We start from the raw sequence: 24689 nt of genomic DNA, 5'->3' as shown, positions 1-24689 counted from the left end.
TGTGTGTCTACAGGATGTCAGAGCCTGTCCCCTCTGTTCATTTCTTTTGCTGTATTTGCCTTTCTGAGGAGGCAGGACCCACAGGTATGGGAGGCAGCCACATGCATATTCTGCAGCCATGTCTGATTCCTCTGAGGCTCAGTCCCACTTACACACCTACCCTCCAACCTCCCCACTCCATGTCACCCCTGGGGCTCTGTAAACCTTCCTGCTTTCTGTCTTTATATAACTGGTGACACTGCAGCCCTCAGTGGTGTCATACAGTGTTAGTTTGTCTTTGCACTGCCTGGAGGTCTGACTTAGGAGAATGGCTACCATTCTCATTCCTGTTCAAGGGTCAGAATCTGAATCCTATGTAAGGCTGAATAATACTCCAGCACATGGCTGTGCCATGTTGAATTTACACAGTCACCTATGGATCTTATATTTTGGCTTGTAAACACACACATATAAGACTCAAGTGACACCCAAGTGGAGAATTGCTGGAGTCCTCCATGGCTTTCTGAACCGTCTGAGAGACCATCCTGTCCACAGTGTATAGGGCACCATCTACTCATAGCTCACACAGCATGAGAAGATTAGTGAGGGTTAACCTGGCTTCTCTGTCTCCTACTTTCTGCCACACTAGCCTTAGCATCTTTCTGTATTGCAGTGAATGTTTAGAACCCAGGAGGATTCCAGCTTCCTTGCTCAAATATAGCAAGTTCCTCCTTGCCTGCTTTGAGACTGAGTCTCATGCAGCCCAGGCTGGCTTTGATCTCACCATTAATTAAGATGGCCATGATCTCCTGGTTCTCATGCCTCAGACGTCTCTGAGTGCTGGGTGACAGGTATGCACCACTCTTAAGTCCTGCCACTGGGACAAGAGTGAGCAGAGCCAGCTCTGAAGCACACACTTTGCTGGTGTCAGTGATGACTGACTTATGTTTCCTGTCTTCCTTGCCCATGGCCCTTCTCCTTGGTGCATGCCATCCTTCCTCCCTGTGACTCATGGGGGACACCAAGCCTGAGGATGTCAGGAAGAAGTTTACTTACTTCACTGGGTTGGAGGCTGTTAGGTTCCTGCGTCAGTAGGTGAGATTCAAGCTAGAAGGTTTGTGGCATGAGAAACTGGAACAGAACTGGCATGGCAGGAACAATTGTCACCTGGCTCTGAGAAGAACAGGTGGGCAGAAACTCATCGTTGGGCAGGTAGTGAGCTCAAGTCCAGGCTGGGCATTGCTCAGCACATGTGAACAGGTGTGCTTACATGGACATGTGTTTCCCCCACATGGTCACCACTTATCCAGGCACGGTGAACACTCCAAGGAGCTTTTTATGTTTTAACATTGTGTGTGTTTGTGTGTCCATACATACATATACACATATACATTCGTACATATACACGAATACACGTACATGAAAACACATGCATATACATGACTATACACATTCATGCTCACACACATATATATACACACCTACATGCATACACACATACATACACACACATACACACATACACACATACATGCATACACACATACACATATACATACACACATACACACACATACAATACATATACACACATACAAATACACCTATACACACATATAGACAGACATATACACACATATACATATACACGTATACACATACATGCATACACACATTCATATCCACACGTACATACAGACATATACATATATACTCACATACATGTAAGCACATGAGTGGAAGCCAGAGGACAGCTTGGCCCTTGGTTCTCTCCCTTTTACCACGTGGGTCCTGGGGATTGAGTCAAGCTCATCAGACTTGACAGCAAGCCCCTTTAACTGTAGAGCCCTCTCATTGGCTGCCAGTTGCCTCTTTCCACAAATTCTATCCATGGTGGAATGTTTACAGTTGTTATTCTCATGATTCCTTCAGCAATAGCGCAGACATCATTTACACTGCATTAGGAGTTATAATTCATGTAGATGTCAGGAGAGCTGGAGGCGTGGATCAAGAAGAGAGCCCACTTTCAATGTCATTATGTGGTATTGCCTTAGGCCCTTTTATACACTCCCCTGGCTTTGTCTGAGCATATGTTTGAGGTCTCTCTATGACTGTGCAAAGAAGTAAGAGCTAGGGCTGGGCCACAAAATAGGAAAGTACTTGTTCATCCAAAAACAAAAACAAAAAACAAACAAACAAACAAACAAAAATAGCTCTAGGGTTAAATATTGGTGCTAGTACTGAACTACACAGCCAGAAGGTATTTTTCTAAGTAAATAACACAATATTGGGGATGACAATATGATCAAATATCCTACAACATGAGTTTGCATTGCTCCCTACATTATATAAATCAAATACTCTGACTACCATTTTGGTTGTTTCCAATCATGTCTGAGTGCATCATCACGGGAATCCCAAGGAAAATCAGAACTGGGTTCTTGAAGCTGTTGCACAGGGCCAGTATAGACCTAAATACCACAGAGGAAACCTTGATTCTTATCACAAGGGATCATTCACCATCCCTCTTGTCACATAACTTATGACAAGACGTCACCTTTCCTAAACTTAGCCTTTTTCCCGAGTGCTGCAGAAGGGAAGACCTGATGTCAAGGGGTCTGGATTCAAACCACAGGACACTGAATTCATGTAAATAGGTGTAGTTTATTAATGCACACACCAATACAGTTCAACCAGAGCAACAGCTCACAAATGTGTACTGGACATTGCTAGGCCCAGCTCATTGCAAAATCCACATGGGCTCATGCACAAGTGCTGGAAATGCTTCGGTCTATGGCCCTGACTCAGGCCATTTTACACATAATTGTTCCTATTTTCCTTGAATCTATTGGGTCCTATGTGAAGAATACACTTGGGGAACTTGTTAAGATTAACAAACCTCATAACATACAGAACATAACAGGGTATGTGACCAGCACCACACAGTTCAACGTCAGAGTTTTTTGTTCTTTGTTAGTGTTTTTCTTGGCATCCATGATGTGGAGGCGTATTACAGAACAATAGGAAAGAGCTGGCTGCTGTGTAACAAATTCGCTGCTATTAAGGTAGGTATGGGGGCAAAACCTCAGCAGTAGCCCTTAAGATGGGAAGGAGATGATGTGTTTGATAACTGAAAGGAGCTGCCTCAGCTGTGTTTCTCTGCCTGCTCAGTGCCCATTCACCATCACTCTGTCCCTGAAGAGGAACTCAAGGTCTGCCCCCTGCTGCCTGTGAGCCAGGAAGAGGCACAGAAAGGCAAGGCCACAGCACTGGTTTCCAATTACTCAGTAATGCTGGATTTCCTTTTTCTTTTTTTTTTCTTTTTTCTTTTTTTTTTTTTTTTTTTTTTGGTTCTTTTTTTTTGGAGCTGGGGACCAAACCCAGGGCCTTGTGCTTCCTAGGCAAGTGCTCTACCACTGAGCTAAATCCCCAACCCCTGGATTTCCAATAATGTACTTGTATACACAAATACAGTTTGGTAAGTTGCAATAGATACTAATCATTTCTCACAGAGGGCAGCAGTTGATTGACTACAACTAATTCTATTAAAAAAAAGAAACCTGGCTCTTGTAGAAATATACAAAGAAATATCTAGGATGGTGGGGGATGAATTCTGCCCTGGACTGAACTCGTGGAAGTGGGGTTGGGAGAAAGATGCATGGTTAAATAGCCCACCAGGTTCACATTGTGTCAACTTGATTTAATCTAAGGACAAAGAAGTGGAGTATCTCTGATCGCTTTCTTCTAGTCCCTTTAAAGCATCACTGGGGTTTGAACTCAGAACTTCACACTTCTTAATGTGGCAACTACACTCAAGGAAGCTTAAGACTGTCATAGGCACAGTATTATGCTATATATACAGAGTAGATGATACTAAGATGTTCAGATGGTGATGTCCATTTGTATGCACTCTTAATGTGGACCTAAAAAAAGAGAGATCAAGGTCCTTAAAATAGAAATATCAGTTCCAGTTGTTTTCTACCATTCCAAACTGAACGACTGGTAGGGAGAGAATGGTAAATAATCGAGAATTCGTAGATGATGCTTTGAATAAAGTGTGGATTTCTGTGCTCGTTTAAAACAGGGTCTCAAGTATCACATGTTGCCCTCTACCTGGCTGGCCAGGATCACTTTGAGCTCAGATAATCCTCCTTTCACTTTGTAATAAATAGGCTTATAAGAGTGGCCTCCAAGGACTGTGCAGACAGCATTAGCCTTTCACAGTTGAGGTGTGTAACCCACTACTATAGTTTTAGCCACGTTTTCCCATGTCTACCAGCTATTTCAGATTGTTGCTGTTATATGCCTGACAATCAAGGATGCAGAAAAATAACCTGATACAGAGTAAGGACATGGTGATCACATCCTTGCCTCTTCTGTATGTTCTGGATGAGGTTTGTTAAAATTCCAATATTGCAAAAAGCTTTATATAGGGCCCATCACATAAAGGGTCACTATGCACTGTTCTATCTAAAATGGCCTAATCAGAACTGACCACCAGATAACACTTCCTGCAATCCTCATATGAGAAGCTTGAGCTTTTTGTTTTGACTTTTTCTCTTCTCTTTCTTTCTTATTTTTTGCTATATAAGTTACTATATGAATTTGCCCCCAAAATTTGAACTACGGAAGTGATCTATCAGTGTTAATGTGTGCATTCTATAAAGTATTCATTATTTACTATGATAGGTGGTTTTGTGTTTGGTGGGGTGGCCATTTCCCAGTGTACAGGTGCTGGGACCTTGCTCTATCCACTTAATGGATAAGCACCATTTAGCCGTTTAGGTGCATCCCCTATAACTCTTGACTATTTTATTTTTCTGATAAAAGCACATGATGTATCTTACTCAGGCCTGTGAGCAGTGCTCCTTTGGCAACATTGGTACAGAGAAGAGAACCCCACAAGGAGCATGAGGTTCCCTTCACTCATGGTCCCAATACTGCACTTTCCTCTGCCAACTGGTCTCCACACTTTGCCTAGCACCATAAAGACTTCAACTCTTTCTCCTAATGAATATTCTGGCAATTGTCGATTGCTAAGCACATGACTTCATGAGTGTTCCCCTAACACACACCCATGTTGTAACCTACATGCAGACTATTTCTTGATGTGTTTTAAAGCACCTGTACAGAATGAGACAGGAGAACTTTTGACTGCATATTCAAACTGGTGTGAAATCTCAGGAAGGTTTAATGGCTAACATTGGTGAATGAGGACAATTTGAGTTAGGATGAGACATTTTTGGGGCAAGATATGGAAGGAAACATTCATTTAGAAGCATTGGAATTACTAAGTTTTTTTATAATCAAGCCTTGAGAAAAATTTGGCTTTGGAAGCAGGAGATGCTCAGTGGCTCTGCCCCAGGAAAGTCTCCTGGAAAGGGCACCTCTGCTTATGCTCAGTACAGGGAGAACATTAGCAGGCTGGCAAAGTCTGCTCCCCATGACATCAGCTGTCCCTTCTATGACATTCTATTGTCTCCTAGAGAGTTCTTGGCATCCTCTGTGATGTCACCAGTGTTGTAGTGACAACCAGTGCCCTAGTTTCTCTCAGTCTGAGTCTGGCGGTTACACCCTAAGACATGTTTTCCCGTCTTCGCAAGAGTTTTGGGAGGGGGAACATCGATTGTGGAGAGACTAGAGTGAAGGAGTCTGGCCTTTCGTCTCAAAGTAATGATGGACAAAGACAGCACTTCTGGGGAATGTGGAGTAAGTTCTGGGCAGTGTATTTTGAGCTTCCTTCAGGGGGGCTGCAGTCTTAAGCTGACCTTTCTAGCAATGGGCCACAACAACTGCAGCATCTGAAAAGGAATTGAATTTCCATGAATATCACAATTCCTGAAAGTCAGGATTTCAGAACTTTAGATTCCCCATCCCCACTGGGAGGATATGGTAAGGCCAATGCTATTATTCTGTGAACTTCTGGTCTTTACTTTTACAGTTCATTTGTTCTGTTACATTGATATAAAAACACCATCAGGAGTCATGGAGGGTCCACCTTTTCTGAGTTTAGACAGGGCAGCAATGTACTTCACTATCATTGCTTCTTTAAATACAGTGGATATCTGACAGTAGGAAAAGGGGGAGAATTGTGCTCCAGGCAATAACCTTATGTTCTTAGACCTTCTCTGATTTCTTCTAATTGCAGGGTCATCGTTAGCTTTATATATTAGAGGTTGTGTGTTACAAACATTTTTCTAAAATACCAAAACTCTTTGGAACATGTAGACCAAGATTCAGCCTGTAACCCATTGGCACTTTGGGGGTTTGGTATTTCAAATAGGGGAATTGATAAGTCTGTTGACCATGTCCTCCCTGGAAATGCGTTTTAAATCCAAAGATATTGGCCTAGAATATCAGGGTAGGACATCTGAGTGTCTCCAGTCACTCAAGTATTGTGGATGGTGAATTTATCATCTGAGTTCTGAAACCACAGGGGTGAGGGTCCTGAAACCAAGCTGTACCCTGTTCAGCTGATAATAATCCTGGAGAAGCCATCTCCGTGGTACATGTAGGCACGTGATGTCCGGCATAGGGAGCACCTGGCTGCTTACATTTCTTGGTCTCTATAGAGTAGTGGGAGAACTGAGATCCACTGAGGAGGCCTCTTAAGCATAGACCAATCGCCTAGCAGTGACACTGGGTTCCAGGCTTGTTCTCCTGTTTAGGCCTCACTGTGGTCTATGTACACTCTATGCATTCTCCCCATGCAGGTTCACTTGTGTCCTTCTACCTACAGAGGCTGGGAGAGAAACACCATCCCCTGGAACTGAGCTAAGCAAGAAGCAGGCCGAGAAGGAAAATAAGAGGTGGATTTAAGAGCTGCAGCTCATTACAGAGGAGCGAAACGACCTGAGAGATCGCCTGAGGTTTCTGACAGAGAGATCCATGAAGAACAGGTATGAATCGCTCCAAACGCTCTTGTTCCATTCCTGGGTGTTCAATGTCACCTTCATCTTATCCTTTTAAGGTTTTGGGTTCTAGAAAGCTGTGTCTCTGTAACGACCCTTTTTTAAACCTCACCTCCCATATAGAGGAGATTCAGAACCTGACCCTTCCTGAGGAGCAAGATGGAAAATGGACTCATCTGCTTCCATTTATTGAAAAGCAGGATTTGTGGTCTGAATGAAGAATTCGGGGATAAAGTCAGGGAGAGTGAGTGCCCAGTGTGTATTTGCAAAGCCCTTGACAGCTAGTGGCTTTGCAAGATTGTAATTGCAGTGAGTTTATGGTGAGTCTCTGTACGTGCTAGGCAGGGGACTGAGTGCTGGAAGATCCACACAGCAGCCTGAGGGGCCTGGTCCCAAACTGTTCATCTCAATGCTTGACTAGAAGGTCTCAGGCTCAGGCCTGTTTGTTCTTGTCTGTGTGTCTTGCCCTCTGAGACAGCAATGGTGCATGCAATTTCTCCTGGTTGTCACAGTGCTCTCTGTTTCCATATTTCTCTTTCTCTTTCTCTGACTCTGTTTATATTTCTCTTATTTGTGGCTGTGTCTCAGTCTGTGTATGTGCATGTGCACACATCCAAATGCATAGGTACAACATTTATATGTTTATATTTCCCTCCAAATTTGAGTCTAGGGGGTCTATGTCTTGGCCTGAGTATTTACCCATGCTACACTTTCATGGAGATGTGAGTGCTTTGTTCTGGGAGCCCCACTGTCAACAGCACAGTTCTTTGACTGTGTGGTCACATTTGTCTGTACAGTTGTATCCATTGGGCAGATTATTATTTTGTGGCCAGATGTGATCTCAACTCCATAATTATGTGTAATGTCTGTCTCTACACTATTAGTTATTCAGAATGAATAATTCCTGTTGTCAAAACAGGAAAAATCAAATCACATTTTCTGGGTGTGTAGGGGAGTGCCCGGAAGAGCTGTGGCTGAGGCTTTTGATAACATAACTGTCTTGACTCCAGGTCCAGTCCTCTCTATTGAACAAAGGGAGCCAGGAAACCCTCCATCTGGATGCTGAGCTTCCGGTGTCCTGGCCCCAGAATAACAAGTTTCTGAAGCTGAAGAAGATCCCAATATATAGAATTCAGAAGGTGTCCTTCCAGGGCTGGGGTAGTACAGGACCCACCCTGAGTTCATATATTCCTAAATGCTGATGTTCATTGTATTCTATCATTTGGGGCCAGGCCACACTTCAGGCCAAATCCATATTATGAAGACCTGGAGAGAATGGAGGAGGCGGTCATGTCAATTCTGCACAACTTAGAGATGGAGAACACTGAGATCCATGAGAACAGCCATAAGCTGAAAAAGGAGATGACCTTCTCTAGGTAAGTCCTGGTCAGAAAGGCTATCACTTGTGGAATGGCCATTTCTGATTTCTTTGTTCTGGATTGGACGGTCTTCAGCTATGACTCTATCTCTTGTGCTGTTTACACATCAGTGTGCCAGGGTCATTAGGACTCAGTTTTCAGTTCCACAAAAGACTGTTACTCATCCCAGGATTGTCTAGGCATCTTCAGAAGGCTCTAGATAGAACAGCACTGATTGAAGTCAGCAGAAGGTTATTAGGCTGAACGGGGCCTCTGGTGTCATACCAGGTTTTACAAAACTCAGTGTGTGGACCACATGGTTAGAATGACCTTCTCTTGGTTCTACTGACCTCCTTTGAGGGTGTTTGCCCACTACTAATTGATGTTGCCCCCGTGCATTGGGCTTTCATGGATAGTTGTAGATCCATGTTCTTTTTGAGAGATTTGGACCCTATTTGATGCTTGGGCCATCAAAAAAATTTCTTCTTCCCTGAATTGGCTGTTTCCTGTTTCTGCAGCAGCCTTATATGTATCAAGATGTATTCTACGTCTTCATGGGTATATGGGTTCTAGGGTTGTTAGTGGAACTTGGAAGTAGGAATGGGAGAAAGGGGCAGCAAGATCTTACTATGCAGAATGTATTTCCAGTAACCTGCTCAGCCGCTCCTGATGGAGAACACATGTATGAAGAACTTTGTCACATCTATGCAGGAGAGCAAGGTGGTACAGATTTATTGTGCACTGATAGAGAAATATTTGATTGAATTGAACAAGAACGATAAATATGAATAGGAGAAGACCAGAAACCGCCAGACCCCAGCAATATCTGGTAGGAATAAGCAGCTGTGTGAGCTTAACAATATCTGATACCATTTTCCAATTTCATACATCTTTGTTTTCCCCTACAATCTTTCTAATTTACACTCCCAACGAGCCAACCATGGCCTGTAATGGAATTGTTCATTGCTCTGTCTATGTACAAGTATTCTGGGAAGGTAACCACTTTGCAGAAACTGAACTATTGGCAAGTATATTTTCCTTTTTTTTTTTTTGAAGCTGCAGTCCACAAATGATGACAGATGAATAACATATCATATTATGGCATGACTGTGTGATATGCTATGTAGAGTTTTGAACAAGGTCTTGGTCCTGTGACAAATGACATTTTGTGGTCATGTGACCTCCTAGGTAGGAAGCACCTTTGTGGGATAAGAACCAATTGCAAATGTTGAATTCATCCTTGTCATTGACTTTTATCTTGGTGACATATGGACATCTCCTTTCTTCCTGCAACCCAATGAGGTCTCTTCCCATTGCCCTGTTCTTGGTTTGCACTGGTATAAGTCTGGGTCCCAGATTGGCAGCCCACATCACTGTGAGGCTTGCTGGAGATTTTCCCTGCCCGCAGAGTTAACAACAATGATATTAGTTAAAAGGTCCATGTCGACCGTCCAATAGAACTGAGGTGGTAGAAGGCAGCATTCTGACAGCTGGCTAGCATTTCCCCACCAAATCAGTGTCTGAAAAACTGCCTTCCTCTCCCAGGTCTCAGAAAGTGCAAGACTGCTGGAATTGGACACGGACCAGGAAGAGGACTCCTGAAGAATAAGTTGCTTCCTCAGGAGTCCCCTGCTGACAAACATCCTGACTATTAACAACATGTTTTGGATGAATATTCTTCCTCATAGTTAATTTGTCATTGCTTAGAGACCTTAAATTTATATATCACTAAGCCAGCCTGACTGATTGAGGTCTTACTCACTTTCTTCTTTAGAAATCACCACTTGAGAGACAACTTGGGGGACCGCCTTTCATTATGCTAGAGGAGAAAGAGCAATACATCTGTGCTTCTAAATGTTCGTTAAGAATATGATGTTTAGAAATATTTTGTTATGATTTTCATTGAAGTTTTCTATTTGTTGTTTCATAGTTATATGCTCTTGTTATTATTTTTCATTTTTAAATACTTTTAAATATTTATATTAATTCGTTTTAATCCTGTTTTGTTGTAAATTGTATTTCTTATCAATAAAAATTGATTTTAATCTCTTGACTCTTAAGACCATCATTCTTATTCAAGGGTTCTTTCTGCTCCTGTGGACTTAGAACTGACAGCTGGAGATGGATCTCTGCATGTTCCAGGGAGCCTTGGCTAAATAGTGAATTCAAAGCCAGCAAGGGGTACCCAGTGTGAAGTGTCTTCTGTGTGGATAATGTGGCTGTCTCTCAGATGCACACTTTACTATGTAATCACTGCCATACTTTACCCATACTGTCATGTGTTCTGCTCACCTTAACATATAACAGTCTGCAGCTCACATTCATTGTTGACCCTGTGCCCCACATATTGAGTAATATACACTCATTGCTGTACAGCTACAGAAAAATTGACAACATTCTCAAAGGAATACAGAAGTCATCCTAATGGAGAACCATGTGCTTCAGCTTTTCTTGCAATACAGCATCGATATTTACCCCAGAGATTATGACCTTCAATGTCATGCTGGGAAACAGGTTTTGACAGATGCTCTTGTTCTTGACCAGAAGTATGCTGTGTTTTTATTGATGTAGATTAGACTTAGTTTTATCATTTATGTCAATGGGTCTTTTTTTCTACAGTCTGTCTGTGGCCTGTCCTGGGTGAATTTCCCTCATAGTCCAAAGGAAGGAATCCCATTCCCCGTTGTATATTATTGTTAGGGACCAGGCGGTTCCTCTGAGAGAACAGCCGATGCTCTAACCTGTGAGTCGTCACCACAGCTTCTTCAGGTGGCTTTTGTCTTTCCAGGGCATGTGCTCTATTAGGTGGACAGGATCACCTCCAATTAAATGGAGAGATCTCAGGAGATGTGTATTCACAGGAAACTTACTGAGCTGTGCCTGCTCAATGTGCTAGGTTGTCAGGCATCCCTACAGGGCTCTGGTGTTCCCACTGCTCATTGTGGGTCAGGATCATCCTCCAGCATCACTTAGTGTCCATATTAGAGCAGATCTTTCACCTATTATCAATGAGGACCATGTATATTATTCACATCTGATAAAATACAGAATAGAAACTAACTTGCTGTAGGCCAGCTTGGCATAATGAATTCTTTTGATTGTTAGCAAGAAACTTATCTTTATCTAAGCAGTTTAGGCAGGAACCTCAAGGGCATCCATAGTGAATGCAGCCTACAGCTGTGAACACAGGTTTCTTTTGGAGAGCAGGCCTGTGCAAGCCCAGAACCGAGGTGGGACAGTTCAAGCTACCCTTTTTCCATGACCAATCTTGGATCACATTAAGACAGTATTTCTTCCAGGTGATGGATTTCCAATTTATGGAATTGAACTAACTTACTGAGAGTGGAGGTGACTTAGAGAGTTAATGTACAGAAGGAATAATCCAGAATGTCCTCAAAAGCTTGCTGTCACCCCAGGGCTTTTAAAAGCTCAGCACCTAGAGAACTAATGTAGTCTTTGGTTATTCTCAAGCTTAGGTCTTCTACTCATTATAAGCTGACCATGACACAAAAAGAGTCATCTGTGTCACAATAGAAACTAGTTGTCACTAGATTAACACCACACTATCACATCACTACCGTGTTTGAGGTTCTCAGTTACTATCTAAGAACCTGGAGGTGGCCTGGGTCTTGCTACACATACCCATAATTTATGTCCACATTGTCAGCTGAGAGTCTTCATACAGCCTGCTCTGTAATTTTGTAGAAGATTAATAGTGTTCTAGTGAGCACAATGTGATTAGGAAATCGGGGGATCCCAGGAGCCTCTCTGACTTCTAGCCCTCCATGCACTGTCAGATGCAGCCAGAGGACAAGGGGCTGTCGGTTCCAGGACTCTCCACATCCCTGCTGGGGTGCCATGCCCAGCCTGGAGAGTGAGGGTCGGTCCTGCTGTCCCCAGTCCCTCATGCCCAGAGCCTATCCACTGGCTGGCTGGGCTTGGCTTTCCTGTGCCTGGCCTTCCTTTGCCCATCCCTGCCCTGCCTTGCCCTGCCCTGTTGACTCTCACTACTTAGGCCAAAGAATTTGAGATTTGGGCTCCCTGGCCCTGCACTTAGAGCCTCTGGGAAGCAAGGAGACCCAAAGGGACAGACCCCAGGCCTGGCCCTGGAGTCGTGCATCTCCCCCTACCCAGAGGTGTATTCCACAGTTCTCCACTCCAAGTTTAGTCTTCAGGGACCCCAGCAGGTGGCGCTCTTTGCTGAGCCTTACATGTGAGCCTGGGATAGTGGTTGGATGTAAAGTGCTGGAAGTCTTTCAGAAAATTCAGGCTTTTCTCAAACTCTCTGACCATCCAGTGCCCTCCCTGGTTCACCCACCCTGTGGAAGGTGGGAATCCACTTTTCGATGTCCTGTGTGACTTTCCCTGCAGACTGGGCTCTCCTGCAGGAGATGCTTTCACATGCTTCTTTAAAAGCACCTGTTCCTCAGACTTAGATCAGCTGTGAAAACAGGCTTCTTCAAGTCAGTGTGCGAGCTCCCCCTCCCAGCTCAGAGCTGCAACACCATAGGATCCTCCAGCCCCAGTGCTGGGTGAGTCCCCCAAAGGACTTAGAGCAAAGTGTTTCTTCTGAGAAGTGACTTAGAACAGAAGGTTCAGAAGTGACAGTCAACCCCCAAGTGCTTCTTCCAGGACAAAGCAACCAGCTCTCCCTTTGAAACAGTGGTGGCTCCCACATGACCCAGGTCTGTGATTGGAGAAGATTTTCTGGTACTTTGTTGCCAGTCACAGTGGGGATACATTCTTGATCCATGCTCATTCCTACGAGAAAAGGTCCTCCTCCCCACCCAGGCCTTGAGGTGAACCCAGGTACTTAAAGATCAACGGACCAGAGAGAACATAATGCAGTCCAGGGGAGAGGAGAGGCCAGAATGATCTTAAAGCAGAGAAAAGCCCCATATCGGCCATCTAACAACTTTAGGGTTTCTGCATATTGTGTACTTCAGAACCTTAAGGTCACATTTTCTGATAACACTGTTAGGAGAAGCAGAAGTCTACTGTGGGTGGGATTGTCCCAAGCAGGGAGGGGATCTGACTCTGCAGGCCTGGCCACCCTCTGTGTTCTCCTGAAAATAACTGTTGGTCAGCTGTAAATCTGAAGTGAGAATTGTTTTTTGTCAACTCAAACAGATGACATTTCAAGTCTCACACACTATGTGACTTTACACACAGGGTACTTGAACTTACTTCTAGAGAAGTGACTATGGGCCATCAGAGGGAAACCATTCTTGACTTTAGCATTCTGTCTGTATAACAGTCTACAGGGACTGGCTTCCTGGACAGACATATTCAAGCAGACTCACATTGTTATGGGGAAAACCTGAGGCAAGAAATGTCCTGGGGACAGTGATTTCAGATTGTGCCTTTAGCCGGGAATCTCTGTTGTCATTAAGGCCTGCTAAAACATGTAACTAGTTCAGGGCATCTCTGCTCTGACAACTGTTCCGGGTTCTCCTGAGAAGAAGGCCTTACTTTAAAAGTATTTCACAGAGCAATGTTTCTCAACCTGTGGGTCAAGACCCCTTCCCAGCCCCTTTTTTTCTGATACGTTGCCTATCAGATATGTTGCATATTATGACTTACAAGAACAGCAATATTAGTTACAAAGTCGTAATGAAATAATTTTATGGTGGGGGTGACCACAGCATGAAGAGCTGTATGAAAGCGTTTCATCATTAGGAGTGATTTGAGCCACTGCCATAGAAGCTGACACATGGGAACAGACTCCTGAGATGAGTAGAGACCCATGGCAAGGGATACCATGTCACACCCTAGAACCCAGAGGCAGAATCTATCCCAGGAGTCTGTGGGTCACCTTGTCTTAAATTCTCCCAGGGTCAAGAATAGCATTGATCATCTCAGCAGAGTCAGCTTGCACAGCCCACATCAGGCCCATGGCTTCCCTGTACAGAGAAGGATGTGGGTCTGAGTGACAGACAGTGAGACTGAGGGGACCCTGATACTCATTTGCTTTGAGCTGTGGTTTCTTCACCTGTAAAACGGACGTGTTTCTGCTGAATTGGGTTGTTGTGGAGATTAACAGAACATACAACCTGCTCAGTGTCTGCCTGGCATGGACACCTGCAGGTTAAATGGAAGTTGTCCATGGTGATGCATTTAAAAGAAGAATCTCTAGCCCCATAGTGTTAGATGCCAGGTTGTGGGGAGCGGGTGTGGCAGCAATCCCAAGATGGCGCCCGGGACTGCTGCCAAGTCTTATGACTAGCACCTGACTTCCTCATACATCCAAAAGTAAGCCACGCCCATCGTGAGAGCTGCGCAGGTGCACCATGACACAAGATCAGGCCATTTGGCGTGGACCTATGAACTGAGACTATGTAGACTGGACTGATGGGGCGTGGTTACTGGTTTTTTAGTAGGGAGTGTCCTTGGGGGTAGGAGATTGCTGCTTGCATGCAGAAAGAAAGGTTCCTGAATAAACTGCTTTGAGAAGAACTTCGTGGTGTCTCTCCTATCTGCAGGACGGAACGGAGACGACACCGGTGCCATACAGGTATTGTAAGCATTTTGTGACTCTATGACCACCACAGATTAAATCCGAAGGCTCTTGTTTTAAATTAAAAAAAAAAGAATCAAGTATAAATTACTAATATGAAAAAATCATAGTCAGAATTGAGGTAATTCCTGTGAAGACATTTAGTTTTTCATTATTTTCTCCTTGAGGACTTCTCAAGTGTCTTTCCAAAATGTGATGGCCACACAAATGGTTCCCAGCGGGTGTGATCTCTCTGTCCATGGGCCTTCCCAAAAGCTGCAGAGCCAATGTGTTGTTTTACAACACAAAATTCCAGACATTAAGTTTACCAATGAAGTCTCAGGAATCAGATGCTGAAGTCAAGTAAAGCTCCCAACTATCCTTCCTAATTCACTGACCTCTCAGAAGAAAAGCATTCTTGTTCCCTCTGCACACTTTCTTAAAAATCCTTCAATTCAAAGACTTTCCATTGCATTAGTCATCTTCATTTCCTTTCAAGATATGCCTTGATCTCCTCTGGACCTAAGTGCACGTTTTACCTTTGCAATGAAGGTGTGTAGTAGGTGAGTCATATGGTAATAAAGTCCATGTTTGCAGTAAACAAACAACTTTTTCTTTAAATGTCTGTGCCATGGCAATGCTATACCACACACTAGTTTTTCACTAAATAATACATTCATAGAGATCACCGTGTGATCTAATATTTTGTAACATAACTTAGTAATGTTCTCTCTATTATAGAAATCAAGTTCTCACATGTGTATTCTGGTCTTTTTCTGTCATATCTGAGTACATCATCATGGGAATCCCAAGGAACATCAAACCTGGGCTTTTGAAACTGTTGCATGTGGCCAACTGGGAATCAAAACCACCCAGGAGACTACTGATACTTGACACACATCAATTCCCCTCCCTATTTTCATATAGTTTATGGGAAGAGGTCACCATTGCTGACCATGTCTCATTATCCAACGTGCTACTAAATAGAACAGTTGGGGTAAAGGAGGTCACCCACAAAGCATAAACACCCATCTCAGATAAACATGTATGGTTCATTGAATCTAAACATCAATGAATTTCAGGACACAATTAAATGTTGAAACCTAAGGATAATAGATAGTGAAGAGAATTAAGATTTCTAGTTCATAGGTCCAGTAAACACCTTCAACAAATCATAGCAGAAAACTTCCATAAGGTAAAGAAAGAAAAGACCATAAAGGTACAACAAGCTTACAGAACATCAAATTAATTATACCAGAAAGAATTCCTCCATTCACACAATAATTAAAACACTAAATGCACAGATCAAAGAAAGAACATTTAAAGGGGTAAGGTATTGAAGAGCTAAATTTCAAAAATTCAGTCACAAACAAAGTGCTGACATGCCTGAGAGAATTTGAGATAGGGTTCACCGACCCGGCTATCAGCCCCCAAGGACACTGGCCATCTGGAGCCACCCCCTCCCCTTCCTTCACTCCCTGAGGATGAGTCATCCCCCTGCTGAGTGAGATGAGTCACCCTACCCACATTGCTGAGATGCTAGATTACACGTATTCTTTGCTGATGTAACTCCGCACTAAAAGTAACTGTGCACCATTTGAATCAGCCAATCATGTGTAACAGCGCGAAATCCCCTGGCTTTCCCTATATAAACCCCTGCCTTTAGAGGCTCGAGGTCGGCTCCGTGAGATACGTGTCGGCCCGAGATCTTGCTAATAAAGCTACCTCTTGTTGTTACATCAAGATCGGCTATGCATGTTTCCTGGGGCAAGCCATAAGGAGACTGGAGTGAGAGTCTCCCCAAATTTGGGGTTCTTTCAGTATAAACATCCAGTAACAAAAAAAATTCAGACGTATCTGAATTACACCAGACTTCTCAACAGAGACTTTAAAGGTCAGAAAATCTTGGGCAGATGTAATGCAGACCCAGGCTCCTATATCCAGCATAATCCTCAATCACCATAAATGGAGAAACCAAGATATTTCTTGTCAAAACAAATTTAATGAATAATTTTTTTTTCCGGAGCGGAGGACCGAGCCCAGGGCCTTGAGATTGCCAGGTAAGCATTCTACCACTGAGCTAAATCCCCAACCCTACAAAACCAAATATAAACAATACTTTTCTCTAAGAAAGCACAAAAGAGGATAATAGGAGGAAAACTCCAAGACAATAAACTAAACTATACCCAAGAAAAACCAAGAAATTAATCATCTCTCAATAATTTCAAAAAAGAGAAGCACACAAACATAATTTCACCTACAACCAGAAAAAGAAGAGAATGTAGCAATCATTGGCTTTAATATCTGACCAGATCCTCTTTCCCTAATCCCCAAGCTCCCAGGGGCCAAACTGCCAGCCAAAGTGTATGCAAGGATGCTCTATGGTTCAAGGTGAGGCCTATTGCCCCACCAAATGCAGATCCTAGAGGTGTGAGGTGGGGATGGATATGTGTGGGTACAGGAGCACTGTCACATAGGCAAAGCTGAGCAGAAATGGAATGTAAGGTTTGATGAAGGGAGTGTGGAAAGTAGGACAATATTTGAAATGTAAATAAATAAAATAACTAATTAATAAAAAATAGCCAAAAATAAAATAACAAGTAAAAAGGTAAATGAAAATTAAACCAAACCAAACAAACAAACAAACAAAAACTCCTGTAGTGGATTGGCCTAATGCTGCTTGTATTTTAATGCTAATTTGTAGAACTCAAGACTGGTTAACCCCAAATAACTGACCCTGCTCCCAGTTAACTGTGATTATAAAGAAGCCAACAGCCAACAGCTGCACAGCAGAGAGATGGGGGAGGTGAGCTTTGAGGGCTTTGCTAGAGAGGATCATGAGGAGGGAAGGAGGAGGAAGAAGCTGCCATAGTATAAAGGAAGAACATGTGTGATGGAGAGGAAGAGGACAGCAGCCATGGTTAAGGGAGAGGAGAGCCTGGTCCTGAGGGCTGTCCAAGGGGAACAAAAACAGTCAAGATGCTACACAGTCAGTAAGAGCAGCTCTCAGGCGAGCAGAGATCAGCAGAGACCCCAGACCAACAAGCTACTCAAGCATAACTCTATCCAAACTCCCTCTCAATATCCCGGGTCCTCCAAGGGCCTGGCCTCAGCGTGTGTCCTGCGTCAGCACATGTGTCTGTCTCAGCTGACATCACTCTGCCCATCAGCGCGAGCCCAAGGAAACAGCGAGAAACCACACAGCCCACCAGAAGGGTTTTTGCTGTGGTTCTATGAAGTCCCAACAAATGCAGCTCAACTACAGAATGCAAGGCAGACCAATGCATGTGTGTCCTTAGTGCAGAACCCTTCATCACGTGTCCTTTCACATGCGTGCTTTAGCAGAACATCCTTTTACCTGCATCTGCCTCAGTGAAACATTCCTTCACACATCTGCCTTAGCCTTTCACCTGTGTCCACTTCAGGGAACCACTCCTTCAGGTGTAGAATTTCTCTAGATTAGCAAACCGCATACAGAACATTCAGAACAAAACAAGGTGTGTGGTCAGCATGTCCTTGAGCCAAGTCCCTTCTCCTCCTAAGTGACAGCAGGCGTGTTACAGCAACAATATGAAATGGCTGGCAGGCCTGGAACAAAATGGCAAAGCTATTCTGGGGGATATCACACCGTACCAGCCAGCAGCTCAACTGAATTTTTAAGTTTTGATGGTACAAGTGAATATACTTGACCTTCAAACGCTGAGAGAGCCCATTATAATATGAACTATATAAACTAGGCCAAGACCGCCTCTAGGGCAAAGGCCCTCAGCCTGTGGGTCGTGACCCACACGGGGTCTCCTATCAGATAGTTAACACTACAATAAAGATTCATTACAGTAGCAAATTTACAGTTGTGAAGTAGCGACAAAATAATTTTGTAGTTGGGGTCACCACAGCATGAGGAACTGTTCTAAAGGGTTGAGGCCATAGGAAGGTTGAGAAACACTGCTCTAGGAAATTATGTTTTCTTTCTCTTTCATATTTTTCAGACAGAATCTCAAACTGTAGCTGAGATTGGCTTGGCTTGGAACACGTGTGCAGTTCATGCTGGCATCAGACTTATGGCAATTCTCCTGCTTCAGCCTCCTACTCAGGAGCCTACCAGGGTGAGATCACAACCACGGGTAATGTGATTGCTGTTCTTGGTTGTCAACTTGAGTGTACCTGGAATTAACTAATGCCAAATGACTTGACGCCCTGTGAGGGGGATCTCTCTCTCTCTCTCTCTCTCTCTCTCTCTCTCTCTCTCTCTCTCTCTCTCCTTCCTTCTTTCTGTTTTCCTCTCTTCAACCCCCTCCTCTTGGTCCTCCTCCTCTTCTTTGTTTTTTTTGAGACAGGGTTTCCCTGTGTAGCTCTGGCTGTCCTGGAATTCATTTTGTAGACCAGGCTGGCCTTGAACTCAGAGATCCACCTGCCTCTGCCTCCTGGATGCTGAGGCTAAAGGCATTAGCACCATTGGATTTTTTTTTCTTAATTAAATTTTCTGAAGCAAGAAGACCTACTTGTAATCCAAATCTTGGAGATCAGAAGATAAATCTTCAATTCAGATCTTTTGAGATGGAAAGGCCCACCTCTAATCTGGACCACACCTTCTTTTTTCTTTTTATTTTTTTCATCTTTATTAACTTGAGTATTTCTTATTTACATTTCGATTGTTATTCCCCTTCCCGATTTCCAGGCCAACATCCCTCAACCCTTTCCCCTCCCCTTCTATTTGGGTGTTCCCCTCCCCATCTTTCCCCCATTAGCGACCTCCCCCCAACAATCATGTTCACTGGGGGTTCAGTCTTGGCAGGACCAAGGGTTTCCCCTTCTGCTGGTGCTCTTACTAGGCTATTCATTGCTATGTATGCAGTTGGAGTCCAGGGTCAGTCCATGTATAGTCTTTGGGTAGTGGCTTTGGTTGGAATTGTTGTTCATATGGGGTCTTAACCCCCTTCAAGCTCTTCCAGTCCTTTCTCTGATTACTTCAACGGGGGCCCCGTTCTCAGTTCAGTGGTTTAATGATGGCATTCAGCTACGTATTTGCCATATTCTGGCTGTGTCTCTCAGGAGAGATCTACATCCAGTTCCTGTCGGCTTGCACTTCTTTGCTTCATCCATCTTATCTAATATCTGTATAGGTATGGGCCACATGTGGGGCAGGCTCTGAATGGGTGTTCCTTCTGCCTCTGTTCTAAACTTTGCATCCCTATTCCCGGCCAAGGGTATTCTTATTCCCCTTTTAAAGAAGGAGTGAAGCATCTGCATTTTGGTCATCCTTCTTGATTTTCATGTGTTCTGTGCATCTAGGGTAATTCGAGCATTTGGGCTAATATCCACTTATCAATGAGTGCATACCATGTGTGTTTTTCTGTGATTGGGTTACCTCACTCAGGATGATATTTTCCAGTTCCATCCATTTGCCTATGAATTTCATAAAGTCATTGTTTTTGATAGCTGAATAATATTCCATTGTGTAGATGTACCACATTTTCTGTATCCATTCCTCTGTTGAAGGGTATCTGGGTTCTTTCCAGCTTCTGGCTAAATAAGGCTGCTATGAACATAGTGGAGCATGTGTCTTTGTTATATGTTGGGACATCTTTTGGGTATATGCCCAAGAGAGGTATAGCTGGATCCTCAGGTAGTTCAATGTCCAATTTTCTGGGGAATCTCCAGACTGATTTCCAGAATGGTTGTACCAGTCTGCAATCCCACCAACAATGGAGGAGTGTTCCTCTTTCTCTACATCCTGGCCAGCATTTGCTGTCACCTGAGTTTTTGATCTTAGCCATTCTGACTGGTGTTAGGTGAAATCTAAGGGTTGTTTTGATTTGCATTTCCCTTGTGACTAATGATGTTGAGCATTTCTTTCGGTGTTTCTCAGCCATTCGGCATTCCTCAGCTGTGAATTCTTTGTTTAGCTCTGAGCCCCATTTTTTAAATAGTGTTATTTGTCTCCCTGAGATCTAACTTCTTGAGTTCTTTGTATATTTTGGATATAAGCCCTCTATCTGTTGTAGGATTGGTAAAGATCTTTACCCAATCCGTTGGTTGTTGTTTGGACCACACCTTCTGCTGGCAGCTCATATCAAGGACATGGAAGAAGGAAGTTTGCTATATTAATTTGCCTACTTCTTCAGGATTCCTGCATGTACTGAAGAGCAGCTGAAATATCCAGCCTTATGGGGTCCAGGAGTTGCCCCATAAACCACACAAACTCTGACCTCACTTAGAGAGGGATGGTTTTTTGAATGCCCACCCTAAGACTGATCATCAGAGACGTAGCTGAGAATTTGTCAGGCTACGACCCTGGACATTTTTCTATGTCAGTTTATAAAGCCTAAATCTGTGAGCTCATAGGCAGGTGCTGGAAGGGCTGTCTGGTTGTCAGCCCTGACTCAAGCCATTTTAGACAACAAAGGTTCATACTGACTTTTTATCTGTTTAAAGATTTATTTATTTATATATAAGTACACTGTAGCTGTCTGCAGACACACCAGAAGAGGGCATCAGGTCTCATTACAGATGGTTGTGAGCCACCATGTGGTTGCTGGGATTTGAACTCAGGACCTCTGGAAGAGAAGTCAGTGCTCTTAACCATGGAGTCATGTCTGCAGCCCTCATATGGACCTTTAATTTTATTGGTCCTACATGAAGCTTATAATTATGAAATTTAAGATTAAGAATATTAATAAAAAATAATGCTTATGCCAATATTACTCTGGGACTGGTATGCCAACTCCATTCAGGCTGTGTAAGGTCATCTCTTTTCCTTTTTAATTTTATAATTTGTCATTTCAGGGTATGGTGAACTCTTTCAACAAACGCTTGTCCTTGTGGATGGTATTCTATACCAGTAATATATACAATATGATATCATAGACAAAATGGTTTTTATTTTTGCTCTGATTGGTATTTTATTTCTCCTTTACAAATTCCACATAATAGAAAAAGGCTTTTTGATAACATTGTTAACTTTGCTGGAAATGATCATATAATCATTTTAAACAGCACAAATGTGCACATACAGGACTGAGGTTTCTGCAGCCTGTAAACACCTCTGTGGGTTTAACAAGGAAAAAAAGCAATTAACTGACAATTCAACTGTAACTCTTAGAAAAACACCGGTTTCCTTACCAAGCACGAGTGTCCTGTACAGGGCCTATCATCCCAGATGGCAATGAGTTCAAGCCTAGGGCAGCCAGGAGCAGCTCCCCACACCAGCTCAGAAGACCCTCCCCACCTAGCACTTCTTCCAAGTGCTCCTTAACCTCATCACAGGTGACAGCAGTCGCCCCAAGAGAGGACAGAGCAGCAGACACAGTGGTGGTGGTTCCCGAGTGTTGTGTGCGGCATTTCATATCCAGCGTCTCAGGAACGTGTCCATGCAAGCATGCGTACCATTCTTTAGACTGCTCCCCTAATTTCTTGAGTGAGGGGACCAGGCCTTCCTAATTCACTTTAGGTGCCTGGAATAACAAAGTATTTCACCAGAAGGGGTGTAAGCAGTGCTATCTGATAAGAATACGAAGAAGGAAAAAGCAGATATCTTAAAGAAAACGTGTGTTCTACTCACACTAAAATGTCAGACCAATGCATAATATACTGCAAAGCTGTAACACAATACGGCCAAACATAATGTTCAAATATTGAACTGTTCAAGCATGTGAAGATCATCTTCTGAAAGACAAACTGGGTTCTTATTTTGTAGCTACCTTTGTGTAACTTCAACTGCTGTCCCTCAACAAGGTCTGACACTGTCTTGGTACTTGTTTGGAAGTTGGATGAGACAATGTAAGCTCAACAGTCAACTCCCGGGATCTCCCAGCGCTCATTTTCAGCATTCATCCGAGGACTGGGCATCATCTTCATCCCTCACTTCTTGGTATCTCCCTGAAGACTCCCCTTCTGGATTGTAGCTCTGCATTGTAATATTCAGTCTCTCAGCTAGTTTCTGTGCTGCGAGCTTTGCCCGCATCTTCTCATAATTCTGCTTCTGCTCTTTCTGCAAAGCCAGTGAATCTTCTATGGAGAGCAGCTGTGCAGGCAGGGGGTGGAGCAGAAGAAGGCGAGCTGCTGTGACATCATCAAGATGCTGCCTAGCCCTGGGTCTCTGCTCTTCTGAGGAAGCAGGAGACTGAGCCCTCTGACAATGACTTGTTGAGTCACTCTGTTGTTAGGGTAACACATTTGTCTTAAACTTATGAGGAGGGGGCACTGGGTTTCTAGCTCGCATTTCTAGCACTGTCATGTAATGAGGCTTCTTAGGAGTCTCACTCTGCAGTTCTGGAAAGTTCTCAGTGCTGGTGTTTTCTTCTGAGGGTTCAGTCTGGTCTGCAGTTGTGATCTTTTGCAATTTAGTGATAAACAGACTGTCGACGCTGCTGGAAACCTCTTCCGCTTGACTTGAATGCTGGGGGAGATGTTCATTAACTTCAGATGGGGGAGCCTGGGCTGTGATGCGGACAGATGGGCTGGTACTCACTGTGCAGCCAGTCTCCAAAGTCTTCATTGCCTTTGTGAGTGAGCTGTGTAGGTCCCTGTGTTTCTGAGGTTGTTTTAGATGATTCAATGTCTACTGACGAACATTCAGGAACTAATGATGAAGTATCAAGCATCAGGTCAGAATTCTGGGCCTTGTCTATGTCGGTATCAACTCTTGTGTTTGCTTTATTCCTTAGCTTACAGTCAACACTAACAGGATGAAGTAGTTCAGTTCTCCCTCTGACCTCTTCACTTTCTGAAATGGCAGCTCTCAGTTTGGCAGTGGTGTCTGAGATCTTTTTACCTTTGTAGGGCAATTTGCAAATGAATTTTTCTTTGCGCAAAAGTCTCTCCTGGCGCCTCAACCTCTCCCGCAGCTCCGCCAAACTCTGCCGCCCCACGTCCTCAGGAACTGGGGGCTCGAAGCCGCGGGGCAGGGAGCACATTGTGCATGGGCTGAGGCTGGCCCCGCAGGCAGGGTTCCCCAGCAGGGCCCATGGAGGTCGCAGGCTCCAGGGCAGCGGCAACTCTGGAGCACGTGCAGGAGTCGCCATTTTCCCAGAAGAGCCGACAAAATTGTTTAAATTGTTAAGAAATATATGTTGGTCCATAATCAGTTTTAATTTTAGAGGGCAGTCCCATAACAGCAGAAGTTTCCAATAGATGCTGTATAACATGAGCAGTGCGTACTCCTGGCAATGGTGTAGCCCATACAAATTTTGAAAAATTATCTATGTTTACATGTATGTATGAAAGGCGACCAAACTCAGAAATATGGGTTCCATCCATCTGCCACGATGTATTAGGTTGCATTCTTCTGGGATTAATTTCAGATGGAATACATTTTATAAGAGAAGGCTCACAAATACCACAATTAGCAATAATTTGTTTGGCTTCAGAATAGGGAACCTTATATTTAATATGCAAATATCCTGTATTGGCATGATTATGACTGTTTTCTTCTGGGGTAGCAAAGGCCACTAATTGATCTACCATATGATTGCCATGTGTTAAAGATCCTGGCAATCTTGGATGTGATCTAATATGTGTAATAAATATTCTAGAGTTTCAGAATAACAATAATCCTTTAATATGTGAGAATAACATTTAATATCGGCTTAGATGTAGAAACAACAGCAGTTGCAATATTCTGTACTACTCCTACAACATAAGCTGACTCGGCTATAATATTTTTACATCATGAGTAAAATCCGGCAATACATTAATTACTGCTAATACTTCATTTTGTTGTACTGACCCAAAAGAAGATTCTTGTCCCCAAAATTTATCTTTGGTCCAATAAGCCATCTGTCTTAGATCTTTGGTCTTGGAGCCATCTGTAAACACAGTAAAGGCAGATGGTAATGGGTCAACAGAAATTAGTGTATTTATCACATTTTTTTTTTGTTTTCTTAAGCAATCCCAGAATTTACTATGGGGAAAATGAAATTCAGTATTTCTAGTGTAAGAAATCAT

General features: G+C 43.4%; 1 long non-coding RNA gene and 1 pseudogene across 3 annotated transcripts; one reads left to right on the top strand and one right to left on the bottom strand.

Moving 5' to 3' along the window:
* Positions 1 to 5487: 5487 nt before the first annotated feature.
* On the top strand, positions 5488 to 10764 carry Ppp1cb-ps5 (protein phosphatase 1 catalytic subunit beta, pseudogene 5). Of its 3 annotated transcripts, none has more exons than XR_010060362.1 (4): positions 5488 to 5688; positions 6693 to 6878; positions 8123 to 8266; positions 9794 to 10764. It is a non-coding gene; the product is annotated as a protein phosphatase 1 catalytic subunit beta, pseudogene 5 (long non-coding RNA). The 3 variants fall into 3 exon arrangements; XR_010060360.1 differs by having other exon boundaries at positions 5492 to 5688; positions 6719 to 6878; XR_010060361.1 differs by having other exon boundaries at positions 5493 to 5688; positions 6719 to 6878; positions 10023 to 10764.
* An 11637-nt stretch (positions 10765 to 22401) lies between these two features.
* Positions 22402 to 23659, bottom strand: LOC134483537 (DNA-directed RNA polymerase II subunit GRINL1A-like; annotated as a pseudogene).
* Between the last annotated feature and the right edge of the window lie 1030 nt (positions 23660 to 24689).

This window comes from Rattus norvegicus, chromosome 19 (assembly GCF_036323735.1).
Source record: "Rattus norvegicus strain BN/NHsdMcwi chromosome 19, GRCr8, whole genome shotgun sequence".
NCBI lineage: Eukaryota > Metazoa > Chordata > Mammalia > Rodentia > Muridae > Rattus > Rattus norvegicus.
The sequence above is the reverse complement of the archived record's forward strand: the minus strand, read 5'-3'. Positions and strand labels throughout refer to the sequence as shown.